The 14,418-nt window shown below is 40.5% G+C and overlaps 1 protein-coding gene across 24 annotated transcripts in view; it reads left to right on the top strand.

The window, feature by feature from the left end:
* Positions 1-14,418, top strand: part of MYT1L (myelin transcription factor 1 like) — a 513,839-nt gene that overhangs the window by 311,206 nt on the left and 188,215 nt on the right. For all 24 annotated transcript variants that reach the window (XM_055120044.1, XM_055120037.1, XM_055120036.1 and 21 more), the window contains one exon: positions 8,242-8,397. The gene's annotated coding sequence lies outside the window, so the exon portion shown is untranslated. The remainder of the gene's footprint in view (positions 1-8,241; positions 8,398-14,418) is intronic.

Below are 14,418 nucleotides of genomic sequence, written 5' to 3'. Positions count from 1 at the left end.
AAGTCAGCTTCTTCTAAGGTAGGAGGAGTCATCACTGCCTTGTGACTAAGCTTTCAGATACCTGTTCCTTGAGATGGTCACTCCCTGATTTCAGCTCCTCACCTTTCTACTCCGTCCCTGCTCTGTTCTACTTTCCAATACCGTACCTGGCATACTCAGCTTCCAAGTAGATCACAATGCTCATTCCTTCCATGGCTTCAGAGCTGACTGAATGAAAGAAAAATGCTTCTTTCTGGGTTGTTGACATTTCACTGCTCTGAAGGTGCAAGCTTTCTCTGTCAGCTCTGCATCTCATTGCCAGTGGTTCTGCTGTGATCTGATTTCAGGACTTGGGCACTTTAGAGGTGATATCACAACCTTGCTAGCCTCTGTATAACCTTGCTAGCGTCTAACCTTAATTCCCTGGCCTGTCTTCTGCAAAGTAGAACAAGGCAGTGTGGTTGCTAGCAACGAGCAGTTTTAGTGTAGGGGACTTGTGACCTGGGCTTCAACACACAGTGGTTCCACACCTGTTTTCTCTTCTCTGCTGCATCTGTCCTTCATGTGGACTCACTACCTGGCTTTTCCTTCTTTGTCTAGAATAATGTAAAGCTCAGACTATGTTCCTGGGTGTTTTCAGATTTTGTAGATATTGTGAGTGCTAGATAAGACAGGGATGTTCAGAGGGGGATTTGCAGAACGGCACAGGGAGTCATACTCACTGTCTTCTTTTTATGGTACAGAAGGGTAGGCACTTTCCCCATCTCTCACTGACAGCCAACATAGACATCCAAAGACCTAACCCTGAGACCTGACTCCCTTCTGTTCCAAACAGTTGACCCTTCAAATGCATGACTTCTGCAGAGCACACTGATGGATGGAAAAGTTCCTTGGAAATGTCCAAATTCTGTCTTCTTGTCTTGCATTGTCACTGTTAAATCCTAACTAAATACCAGGAAAGAGCCGCCTTTTGTTGTTGTTTTCAGTTTGGGGGCCACACCCAGGCCTGCTCAGGTCATACTCCTATCTCTGCAATCAGGGGTCACTCCTGGTCTGCTCCAAGGACTATAGGGTATGCCAGGGATTGAAGCCAGGTGGGCTCATGAAAGTCACATGCCCTATCCTCTAGACACTATAGCCGAGCCCCAGCAGAGCAACCATTAAGAAGCTGTGCTAATGAGGTTGTCACCTTGACCCAAACAATGGCAGTTTTTAGAGCCCTAGCAAAATTCACACAAGCATATTCATGAACCAGTCTTTGCCTCATCCTGTGTCCTTCTAGATTATTGAGAGTGTAAGAACCATCTCAAGACTCTTGAGACTGTGTCTTAAGTTAGGATCAACAGAATTATCCAAAGTATTGACTTAAGTTAGCACTACATCAAATCATTTGATCAGCTTTCATATGCAAGAAGGTGAAAGTGAATTTCTGATTCCATATTGAAGACCCCTGTTCTCTCACCCATGAAACTACTGCTGTTCCTGTTGTCTCACTTCTGGGCTTGAGCTCTTGATCCGCTCCTTTTGCACCCACTGCACTGAGTCTCCCTTCTCTGAAAAATCACAGTTCTCAGACCAACTGAATCTCTGTGTCTAGAGTTCCTCTAGATCCAACCTTTCCTCAGTCTTGAATTTGCAGTCCCTCCCTGCAGTTTCAGGCTCTGTACTGAGCACCCCATTACAAATCAGCATGAGAGATGCCCATTCTGGACCACAGGCCCCCTTCTCCACCATCACAGACCTCCTCTTATCCAGGCCAACCCTCCACCAGATTGATTTCATCCAACTTTGTGGACAGAGAAGATCTCTTCTTGGTCAAGCTGCTTCCTAACATCCATTGCCTATGTCAGGTGTGTGTGGTGCCAGCTGAGGGCCCAGGGCCTGCCAGGATAAGGATGAACTCCCTGTTTGTGAGGAACGGCCTTGGAGACAGCATACAAAAGGGATCAGATGACAGACTGAGTATGAATGTATTCAAGCTCAACCTTTTTGTGATGAGACAGACAATTCGCTTCTTGATGCTCTGGAGGAAAAGAAAAGATCCCTACACCTGTGCCACTGGGAAAAATTAAAGTAATATCATTTAGGATGCACTTTACTCTTCCCATATGTGGGCTTTTATTTTATCTAGAAAGGGTGCAGAGGCTATCGATGATTGATCTGTGCTTTCTCTTGCATTTAGTAGGCAGATTCTGTGTAGAGGGAAAGGGTGCAGGGGATTAGATGGTTGAGTCCCTGCATGATCAAATTCCGTGATGTGCCTGCCATGTACTTGTCAACCTCCTGGTTTATGCAGGAAGAACTCCATGCAAAAAACTCAAAACATTTCATGTTGACACAATTCAGTTACCTCTAGGAACACTCCCCTGCAAGTCAGAATAACACCTTTGGGGGGGGGGGGAATTGTCCCTTATTGTCAAGAACTTCAAGTGAGCTTTGATGAAAGTGAAAGAAAGGTAGCTTGCAATACCAGACAGATGTCACATTATGTTAGATAGGGTCCCTTTGGAAGTGACCCGATTGAGAGCTAAAGTAGACAAACCAGCCCCCCACAACAAGGGGGCATGTGTCTTGTCCTATAGGGCGCCAACACAGCCATGTGGTACCAAAGTTCTACCAGCCAGTTTGGCAGGAGTTTATTCTGGAATCAATTCTATTCTGTCAATTTCTCTCTCTTTCTCTCTCTCTCGCTCTGTATGTGTATGTATGTCATATGTCTCTCTCTATATATATACATATAAATATATATAAATCACTGTATCACTACTATCCCATTGCTCATCGATTTGCTCAAGTGAGCACCAGTAACATCTCCATTGTGAGACTTGCTGTTACTGTTTTGGGCATATCGAATATGCCACGGGTAACAGGCTCTGCCATGCAGGTGGGATACTCTCAATAGCTTGCCGGGCTCTCTGAGAGGGACATTGCCAGATGTTTTGGAATCAGTAAGTATGAATCCTATTTACTTTCTTCTGATATTAGCTGTGTTATCTTCTAAACCTTAAAGGTAAAAGACTCAAAAGTAGCAGAGCTAATATTCAATTTTTTTCTTTCTATTATATGGCATTCTCAGAAAACTGGCTGAGTCATAACTGGGAAGTTCCAGGGAGAAAACAAGTATTACTGTAGTAGTAGTAATTAGATAATTGGATCAACTCCAAAGACTTTTCTGGGTTACTCTGGAACATAACATACTTTACTCCAGGAGCTACACATAGAATGGCTGGACACAGAGTATGAATCCCAGGCATGCCTTTTATCCTAGCATACTACTTTGAGGAGCACTAAGCCCTGGTCAAGGAACCTGTTAATACTCTCCACACTATGAGGCTTTTTGTAGCCAATGAGAGTATTCAAATATAACATCAGCTCTAGTCATCCTGCCTCAAACTTCTTGGCTCACCCCATGTGGCCTGTTCCATTCTGAATGTTTGCACTTAGACCTGAAGGATCATGCAGAGAAAAGGTTCTTCTTGGTTTCCTGCCGCCGGTACTTCTCACCTGCTGACACCTTTCATACAGAGAAGCAGCTGAAGCAGTCAGAGAAATAGGAGGATCCACTCAGGGGACCTGCCAAAATGGGCATGACCTTGCATAGTCTCTACTTTAGCCTATAAATGACTCAAATATAAAAAGAGCATTTTGCACAGCTTCGAATGGATAAGTACCATGTAATAATGCACTTTTTTATCTGAAATACAAAAGGCACAAAAGAGAGCCTTAAAAAATGTGTAAGTAAATGACACATTTCATGATTGAGAGAAATTTCATATGCCATAAGAGGAATGAGCAGCGGTAGTGGCACGAGTTTGAGGGGTTATGGCTTCAGGGGACCCCTGGATGCTGATCTCAGTGCTGAGCCCTGTGCGCCTCACTCTGGGACATTAGTTTGTCTTGTTTTGTTTTCTGGGTCACATCTGGCGATGCGCATGGGATACTCCTGGCTCTGCACTCAGGAATTACTCCTGGCAGTGCTCGAGGAACCATATGGGATACTGGGAATCAAACTCAAGTTGGCCACGTGCAAGGGAAAAGCCCTACTGGCTGTGCTATCACTCCAGCTCCCATTAGTTTGTCTTGAAGTTTATGGACAACAGTAAATAATTGTTGCAAGGACAATTTTCTCAGCATTGTCTTTATATAGGTATATCACAGAAAATAGACAGAAGGGTCCTGGGGCCAGGTCACCAGGAGAGACGTTCTTGCAGGCATTCAGAGATGAAATAATAAGACCTGGATCATAACCACAGCCACATATTTAGAGCAAAATAAACAGAGCGGCAAAGGTGATCCAAGAGATGTTTGAGAGGCAGATTTTAATGACTCCAAGACAGTTAGATAGGAGACCCAGGTGAATGGTTGTATTTTCGAGACTGGGTGACAAAAATTATGTTATCATTCACCAACATGTGTAAACTCACAGTATTAGTATTTAGGAAGCTGTCCTTCAACTGGGCGGATGTTTCATACCTTACCTCAAATATCAAAGTAGAAACATCAGGTGCATCTGACACTAAGTGTGAGGCTGAGTTAAGAGAGAAGCTAGAGGCAGAGAAATGAACCCTCATGCCACAGAGATTGTGCTGTGAAAGCCAGGCAAATCGCACTGGTCAAAGCAGGCATAGATACTGAGAGAAGATTCACAATTGGCAGCAGTTGCAAGCTTTGTTTGGGGGTCATGTGGAGGCATATTTATTGGTCCTCAGCAATTCCCAAGGTTAAAAGTGGTCTTGTCCACTATTTTAAAAAAAAAGTTTACAAATTATTTATGGTTAAGCAATTAGAGTATTTTTCAGTTCATATAAAAGACAATCTCAGAGAACTGAGTATGGGGAAACCCTTTGATTCTTCCCAGTGTCCTCATAGCTATATATAGATCAAAGGCTATGTGAAGGTTAAGTGCAGTTTGGGAAAGGCAGCTTTCGGTTATAGTTTTAGCTTCTGTAACATCTATCACATGTGCATCCTCACTCAGACTGTCAAATATACTCACTAAAGATCAGTAGAAAGCTATGAGCCAAGTGCCTGAACATCCTGAGCAAAAGAGATGGAAGACACAGTATCCTCATCCATGAAAGAGGAACTAACTGTATACCAAGCACAGCACACATAAGCCCTGAGAGTTTGCTTAATGTCTGTTAAGCTCTGGGTACCAAGTGGCAGAGCCCAACAAAGGGAGACAGGAAGCTGAACTTGTTTCCTAAGCTGTCCTAGAAGGTATGAGTAGGTGGCCCCATGCGCACCCATAGCTTGAGCCTGACAAGATTGTCTTCTCTTTTCAGCTTGTATTGAAGCTGAAAAACAGACAATGCAGGACAAATTTCAGGTAGTCATTGGAATAGTTAGAGCCTTCCCAAGGGGAGAGGCAAGGTGGGGACAGTGGAGGGGAGCATGGAGGGGAGTGGAGGGAAGGAGCAAGGTGGGGAGAGCGGAGGGGAGAGTGGAGGGGAGTAGAGGGAAGGGGCAGGGTAGGGACAGTGGAAGGGAGAGTGGAGGGGAGAGTGGAGGGGAGTGGAGGGGTGGGGAGGGGCGGGGAGAGAGGAGGGGAGAGTGAAGGGGAGAGTGGAGGGGAAGAGAGAAAGAGGGGAGAAGAGGAAAGGAAGGGAGAAGAGAGGAGCTGGGAGGGAAGGGGAGAGGAGGGGAGGGGAGGGGAGGGGAGGGGAGGGGAGGGGAGGGGAGGGGAGGGGAGGGAGGGGAGCCCCATGGGCAGGATTCCCAGTAGTGACTGAGAAGGTCCAAGTTAGTACTGGCTGAGTGGCCTGAAGTCTTCTGATTAATAATGTGAATGTTCACTTTGGGGCAGTTAATGGGACACCACAGCATCCTTCCCTGTTCACCCATTTGCTTTCTAAGAGGTATTGTCTTATGTGGCTTTATTTTTAATGAAACCCAATCACAAATATGCTGTGGGTATAATGTGACAACAGCAGTAAATAGGAATCTCAAATCCAAGTGAATCTGTGCTGAAGAAGTTGGACCGTAATTAATAGTTTACTTGTGACTCAATGTATTATTTGTTTAATTTTTAAATAGTATGAGCTATTTATGTGTGTTTTTCTTGATAATATTGCTAACATTCAATTGAATATCTGATGCTCATAAAATGCTTCCTTTTATAACTCAAGTCTTATCAAGGAATCCATTGAAAATAAAAGTATCTGCATAGGTCATTGCATTACAGTTGAATGTGACAAAGATTAGTTTCTTTGTTTTAGTACATTATGAGCCTTTCTCTCAATTTTTGGATTAATTTAATCACAGCCATGACATTTCTACTTATACCAAATGTAAGTTTTTTATTTTTTTCTTTTGTTTCTTTATGGCTTCTATTTTTCTTTGTATCTAAAATAAATTATTTTTCACCCTATTTAAGATTTCCATTATGTTAATCTCCTCCTCTTATTTTTAGTCTTTCTTTGATTTGATATAGTGATATACTATGTATCTGTCCTTAACAGAAGTTCCTTGAGTGGTGAAGATTAAGTCCTCAATAAATATTCTTGGATTAGTCAATGTCATTAATTGATCTTTATAAGAGAATTAGAGTTCTCTTCTTAGAGTTTTTCCAGCTATTAACACCACCAGAGTTTTAAATGACAAACTGAAACTGAGGTATAATAATAAATTGGTATACAGTAATAATATGTAAACATAATATCTTTTATTGAACATTTACAGTAATCTAGATTTTGTGTATGTTATCTAATGCAGAGATTGAAAACTTCTGTGAAATCAGCATCTGTAGGATTAGTTCAGGCCATGCAATTGTTAGTGATAGTACTATAAGGCAGTTCAAATGTTTCAATTATTAAGTATTTTACTGATTGGTTGAGTCACTTGGTTAATATAAGTTGATCAATTTTGTTTCTTGTCTCATTCAACTCTCTTAGTTATCTGTTGCTTAAAAGAAATACAAAAAAAGTTGATGTGATACTTCAATGCTATAAGTCTTGTGCTGGCTAATTGTGGTTAGCTAGTTAACATGATGTGCACATTACACTGTAAATTCCTGAGTGCATCATCCTAAATTCCTCCACACTATGAGTTCACTTAAACCACAGAAATTTAACACAGCCTAGAAATGTTTGGTGTCGCTGAATGCTTTGAATAAATAACCATGGGAATTGCTAGAGGGATTTCATCCAAAACCACACCTAAAAACTTACCCAAGACCACCAGCTCAAATACTTTCCTTGTCCCAGATATTTAGTTCTTTCTAAGAGAAACTAGCCCTGTTTCATTGGGAACTAACCCTGTTACATTGAGAAAAGTGTTTCTTGATTTGCAAACAGGCATTTAGTTCAGTTCCAGCTTTCCCTCTGACCAGGTGGTTAGCTTTAAACAAATATGTAAACCTTTATGAGTATGAACTTCCTTATGCATAAACAATTATCAGAACCTTTGGTTGATGTCAAAATGTTATAACGGGTGCTGCAAGACTGTTTTATGAACTCTTCTATCACTGTAGACTCTCTAGACACCTATGTAGCCCTGTTACCCTTGAAGACCCTGAAGAAATCACAGACTAAATAAGTATCACATGTAAATTCTGTATAGGATCACTCTGCAGTGCTGCCGGTTGGGCTGATTCCATCTCAGATTTAGGAGTCTATGTAAGGATGCCTAGAAAGTCATCATCTATGTACACCAAGAGTTCTAGAACCTTCACAATGGGGGTAAACTATCACGACAGTCATAGGGAAGACTTAGTAGAAAATTATTCCAGAAGCCTGTCTCATGAGCTAGGGGAGAAGGAAGCTTGAATGAGAAGGGATCATTAAGTCAATGGTAATTGGAGGAATCGTTCGGGATGGGAGATGTGTGCTGAAAGTAGATAAAGGACCAAACGTGATAGGCTCTCAGTATCTATATGGCAAACCATAATGCCCAAAAGTAGAGAGACAGTATGGGGGAAATTGTTTGCCATAGAAGCAGGGCGAGGTAGGGGGTGTAATACTGGGGACATTGGTGGTGGAGAATGTGCACTGGTGGAGGGATGGGTGTTTAATCATTGTATAACTGAAACTCAAACATGAAAGTTTTGTAACTATCTCATGGTGATTTAGTAAAAAAGAAAAAGAAAATGATTCCAAAAATAGCTTGTCGTATACTTCACCTCCTAAGAAAGATCCAGGTAAAACCTTATGCAAAGGGTTTCCAAGTCCTAGAGTCTGTAATGTTCTATAGAAGAACTTTGTTCATGAACAGGGATGAAAATGACTGGTCCCTGGAGTCTCAAACTGCTTTCATACTTTGCAGATGGAGAAATGGAGACACAGAGAAATTAAGTGACTTCGCCAGTCCCAAGCTGGAGAGGACCAGAATTAGAACTTAGAGAGAACCCTGACTCTGGGCCTGTGTCCTGCCCACAGAGTCACGCTGCCTCCCTTCCTAGAAGAGAAGACTTCTTGCAAGGTAAAGCCTCAATCCTTCCTCTTGGGATGAGTGTGGGTTATCCAAGACAGTTTTTTGCATGAGTAATGAACCACAGACAGCTTGCTGTGTCTTCCTGCACATAGGCCCTCTTTTACTCTGAATACCCCAGATTACTCTGAATATCCCCTCCACCTAAGTGCTCATCCAGACCTCTCTGAGTGTCCATGGACAAAAGCCCTTCACCTAGCTCCCTCTTTTCCCTTCCACCCCTTATGCATCCAGACTTCTCTGCAGTCTCTCCATTTCAGCTTCCTCCATCCTATCTCAGTGTCTCTACGTTTTGTTCTCTAATACCTTTGTTCCACTGTCTTCTGCTTTTATTACTCATATCTCCTTTCCTGATGGGAAGATGGACCATTCTTAAATTTAGATTAAAAAATAAATTTTCCTCAACCTCCTTAAGCTCATATATTCTCTCCCTCTTTTGGGAATCCTGACCAGCATATTCACCTCCTTCATGGCCTGTCCACTCAGAGTTTGGACTTCAACTACTGTCCTCCGCCCCAACTGTCCTTCTAGAGCAGCTCACATGATATCCCAAGCATCAATCAAGAAAATATCAGGACAGAATGATATTTATGTATCAACCAGTACCACAGAGTTCAATAGATAATATTCCTGTCCACCATCCTAGCAAGAATAAGATTGTTCATGCTCGACCATTTTGTAATATACGTAGGGGGAATAAATGTAGAACTCCCAATGAAACTCATTCAACCCTTTCTTTTAATCGCTGTGTCACATCTTAATAGCTCTTCCTGTACCCTTCCAGAATCTTCTCCTTTCTCAGTTCCAAGATATTTTCTGTCTGGGTGCATTTATTTCAATGTTATTCTTATGGTACAGTGTATATAGATGATGAAATTGAGATTTAATGGCAAAGAGATACAGAAAGTAGAAAAACCTAAATTCCATTTTTCACATCTCTACCCCAGCACTGCCACTGAAAAATTTAAATATATTTACCATTTAATAACTCTAAAAGCATCATAATTTTTAAATTTTTTTCCTGTGGAGTCATGTACTTTGTCTCCTGTGAACCACAGCATAATTCACAGAAATCTTTATATAGAACTGAGCTTCTCTAATTTTTCTGTTCCCTATTCCTTTCACCTATCCTCCCTTTTAAAAAGATAAATAGGACCAGAGAAATAGTACAGCGGGTAAGGTGCTTGCTTTTCTTGTGAATAACCCAGACTTGGTTCTCAGCACCACTGATGCTCTCCTGAGCCACTCCAGGAGGGATCCCTGAGCGCAGACCCAGGAGTAAGCCATGAGCACTGGGTGTGGCCCCTCCAACAACAAAAAAAATTATGTAAACTCAAACATGTTCTATAAAACATATAAATATAAGATTTAAAAAGCAGTTCTTAAACTTGATTTAAATATATGTGTATACAAGAAAATCTCCAGGACTATTTCTTAAATAGACAATTTGTGAATATCTTTCTATGTCAGAATATATCTGAATCTTTGAATATTGTATGGGGGAAGCAGTAAATCAAAATTTACATCACATGTAAATTGAAGGTGGCACATGCTCTCAGACAGAGAGTGTCAGAAGCAGAAAAAGTTGATGTGCTCCTGAGAATAGACCATTTCTTTACTATTTATTAAAAGCAGTTCTTTTGCCACACTTATGGTTTTCTAGAGGATCTAAGACATTGTGTTACTTTTACACTCCTTCCCAAACCACAAATTCTGCTGCATCAGGCTTCAATTAGAGAAGGAACCTTCCTTGTTGGCTGGCTCATGAACACTCGGCATGGGTCACAGAATAGACCACAGATGAGAGCTCACAGAAGTGGGGAGATGAAGCCCGGATTACTGGGAGGGGAGGAGGAGGAGGAGGACGAGGAGGAGAATGAGAAAGAGAAGAATACAGATAAAGTATATGCAACAGATATGATGGGCACTGTGGTTAATACCTTTGATCGACTAAAAAACACTGTTACAAATCCACATTATTTATTTATTTATTTTTATTATTATCTTTTATTTTTGGTGTTGAATCAACCCCTGCAATGCTCAGGGGGTAATTATGACTCTGCACTTAGCAATCACTCCTGGCTGTGCTCAGGGGGACCATATGGGATGCCAGGGATCTAACCTGGGTCAATCATATGCAAGGCAAATGCCCTACCGCAGTACTATCACACTTGCCCCTCTATGTGAAATGCTTTTTTAAAAGAAAATAGGTGAAAATTAGTGATATATCAATGAAAATGTTATTTTTTAAAGGCAAATAGACAAAGTAGAATTTTACAGGACATGAAATTCAGGAGAACAATATATTTTTAAAAGTTTAACCCTCTAGTGGTCAGGGCAATCAATATTTAATCAATAATGATAATATTATTTTACCTTGATTTGAGATCTACTGATGATAAAAACATTAAAATGAGAATAATTTTTATGCACTACCCAAAATTGTATGTGGATTTTTACATTTCCTAACATTAACCTGACACTCATTTTAGAAAATAATTTTATAAAAAGGTGCACAAAGGATGCTGTAGAATTTATTACACATTTAGAAACAATGAAATAAGACAAATAAAATAAAAATAATCTAAATTTCCATTAGTGATAACACATATGGGACTAATTGTATATATTACGAGGAAATGTGTTCTGGAGAACATTCTGCATTCACTTAAAAATAATGAATTTAATCTAAAGACATCCACCTGGAGAGAGAGCTGAGTTTTGGTAAACAAAAATAGCAGCTTAGGTAAAGCTTACGTATAATGGACTCTGCTTTTGTAAACAATAAGCATCCAAAGGGGAAATCATGGTAACTAATGTTTGCGGTGTCATCTCCAAGGAAGGGAGTGACTGAAGGAGTGATCATAACTGCTTCTCTCCTTCCCCTGCATTGCTAGATATGTTTCAGTATGTGCGTCTTTTTTTTTTTATTATTTGTTTTTCCAGTTTTGGAGAAGTAGAGAAAAGAAGGGCAGGCATGGTTGCTTGCACTTTAAAGAGTCAACAGGGATCCATTCTGGATTCTTAAGCCAGAAACCTTCATAATAAGGGTGGAATGAGAACCTGATATTACAAATGAAATGGATTGAACGGGAAGCAAAATCCAGCAGAGAGGAAAGCTTCACAGAAATCTGCACCATGACTCAATCTTAATAGGCCAGGACTTGAAAGAGAGAGGTAACTAGGGAGACGGAAAGAAATGACGACCAGTGGAAAACAGAAGGTGATAAATGATTTGATAGGGAACTGGAGAAAAGAAAAAAGTCACTTATGACTTTTACATTTCAAATGGAAAGAATGATTATTTCATTTAGTGAGCAAATAACTTCTGAGAATTATCAGACTTGTGTGGGGCTATTATTACAAGACCTTACAAAACCGGTGAGGGAAACCTTTTAACCATAAATCAGAGGAACACATATCTAGTGAAAAAGCTTGCAAAATGCTGAGAGAGGAGAGAGGTGAGATTAATCAATAACATGTGGTGTGGGAAAAATTAATTGTCTAGGGAAGTCCTGTGTCAGGAGATGCAATAAATACTGTCTTACAATGAATTTGACGTGTGATGGAGATTCTCTGGATCACCTCAAAATGCAGAGTCAAGGTTTAAAGGACAAATTTAGATTTAATGCAGTGGTGTGAGTCCATGGACCATGGAGATAGTTTCTTGGAAGGTGTGTAGACCTAGGACAGCACACAAATAGAGATATGGACTGAAGGAGATGATGATTTAAGGGGAGAGTTGTGACATTATCAAACGCTTTGTAGGAGGAATGAAAATTGATAAGTAAGGACTTTAAGGACTTAGAAAATTGATGACCACTAAAACAGAAATTTAATAGTATCTTTTTTTTTCTGTTTTGGCTTTTGAGCCACATTGTTTATGCTCTGTTCTCAGGGGGGCATATAAGATACTAGGGATATAATCCAGGTTAACAGTGTGCAAAACAAATGCTTCACCAGCTATACTATTCCTCCAGCTTTGAAGTAATATTTGCTTGGATACAAATTGCTTATGAGAGGGGTCAGTGGTAAAGATGCATTCCTTTGATGCCAAAATGATCTGTTGAAAAATTTTAGCATTGAAAGCAGGATAGAGATAGATGTTTCAATTGCCAAAAAATCAAGAGAATCAAAAGTTGAAGGGTGTGAGCCCAAGGGAGAAAAGAAAGCTATTGAGAATAGATCGATGAGCAACAGGATGACAGTGACAGTGACAGTGATTGAGAATAGATGGAACATGCTAGAATTTGGGCAATTTAGACAAGCAGTCTTGGGAACACTGTAAAACCATCTCACAGAACTTTCAGGGGAGTAGGAGGTGGCCTGGGTCATTGTCATGGCCGAAGGCTTGGGTTCCATTGTGAAGTCTAGCTTTTTATCTTTTCTAGCTGGTCACTGACTGGCTAAGTCCTGAAGTTTGTAAAAAAAATACAGAAACAGATCCAACCACAAAAGGCTGTTTCAAAGTATAAGTGCTAAAACCCATTCACCTGACAGAGCACCCAGAAATAGGAAGAATCCAAACCACAGTCTTAATCCAGAAGTCCATTCTTTTTTTTTTCTATTGAATCTCCATGTGGAAAGTTACAAAGCTTTCAGACTCAAGTCTCAGTTACACAATGCTCAAACACCCATCCCTTCACCAGTGCACATATTCCATCACCATGAACCACAGTAAACCCCCCACCCCCCACCCCGCCTGTGTAGCTGATAAATTTCACTTTACTTTCTCTTTACTTTGATTACATTCAGTATTTCAACAAAAAACTCACTATTATTGTTTGGAGTTTTCCCCCCAAATTCAAAGGAAACATTTGATAATTTGTTTTCCATTGCTGAGAATGAAGAGATATGAGGTCGTGTGGCCACAATAGCGGCCATGAGGTTTTGAATTTCTGTATTTTAGTATTTTAGTAACTGAGTCCAGAGAAATTTCTGCCAGAAGTTGCATCATTGCAAGAAGTCCATTCTTTGTAAAGTAAATAGTTTTAAAGAGATTGATTATTGAAAGAGTGACCTGAAGACATTCATCAACTATGCATGACAAACTCTTGGGTGACTACAGTTTTATTTATTATAATGAAAAAAGTAGTCATAATTCACAGAGGACAGTGTGGACATGTCTTATTCTGGTGGAGGAGCCTCAAAATAGATTAAACTTCTATTATCTCTTAGACTCCTTTTCCACAACCCAGGTGGTACCTCAGCATTCTACACAAGGCATTTTCCACCCAACACATCATCCTATGTAGCTGTGTTTTTTTAATCAATACATGACAGTTACCTATCACTCTACACAGGATGAGTTCTCTACCCAACACATGATAGTCACCCATCATCCTGCTTGAGCAGTGCTGTTTTCTATCTCTACAGTTGACATGCCAGTCTGGAATGAATCAAGAACACCAATGACTTTGCTTCTTTGCAGGACATTATCTTAGCCTGAGTTGTAGCATTGAATGCATATTCCATACTACAGACTTTTGATTTTATACAAATGCATGCTTAAAGTACATTTCTCAGGGTAAAATTCTCCCTTAACACTCGTGTGTAATCCTACACCACTAATATAACCTCCATGTATATCAGTACTTTTCATTATATGTCTATGGCTAATAATATTCTATGTGCCCCAGTTATTTTTGGTGATCAAGGAAGAAAACAGTTTTGACAGTGTCCTGGAGGGAAGTGGAGGGTCCTATATAATGAATAGTTTCAGTGTGTCTAGTTATATACATCAGTAGATTGGATGTTGTGTATAGATTCTCTCTGCCCCCTGAGCAAGCATACAACACCTCAAACTGAGAAGAAAACAACAATATCTCTTATCCTCTCTCACATACCAGGCACCCAACAAGGTTCTCCTGTAAAACCAACCCATTCATTTTATCAACTACCCACTGGGGATGGTCTTCAGAAATGGCACACGAGAGAGCTGGGATTTATAACTGCTACTTTGTAAGCCTCACACAATGTGTAAATGTCACACTTGAGTCACCTACATTACTA

Source organism: Sorex araneus, chromosome X, assembly GCF_027595985.1.
Source record: "Sorex araneus isolate mSorAra2 chromosome X, mSorAra2.pri, whole genome shotgun sequence".
NCBI lineage: Eukaryota > Metazoa > Chordata > Mammalia > Eulipotyphla > Soricidae > Sorex > Sorex araneus.
The sequence above is the reverse complement of the archived record's forward strand: the minus strand, read 5'-3'. Positions and strand labels throughout refer to the sequence as shown.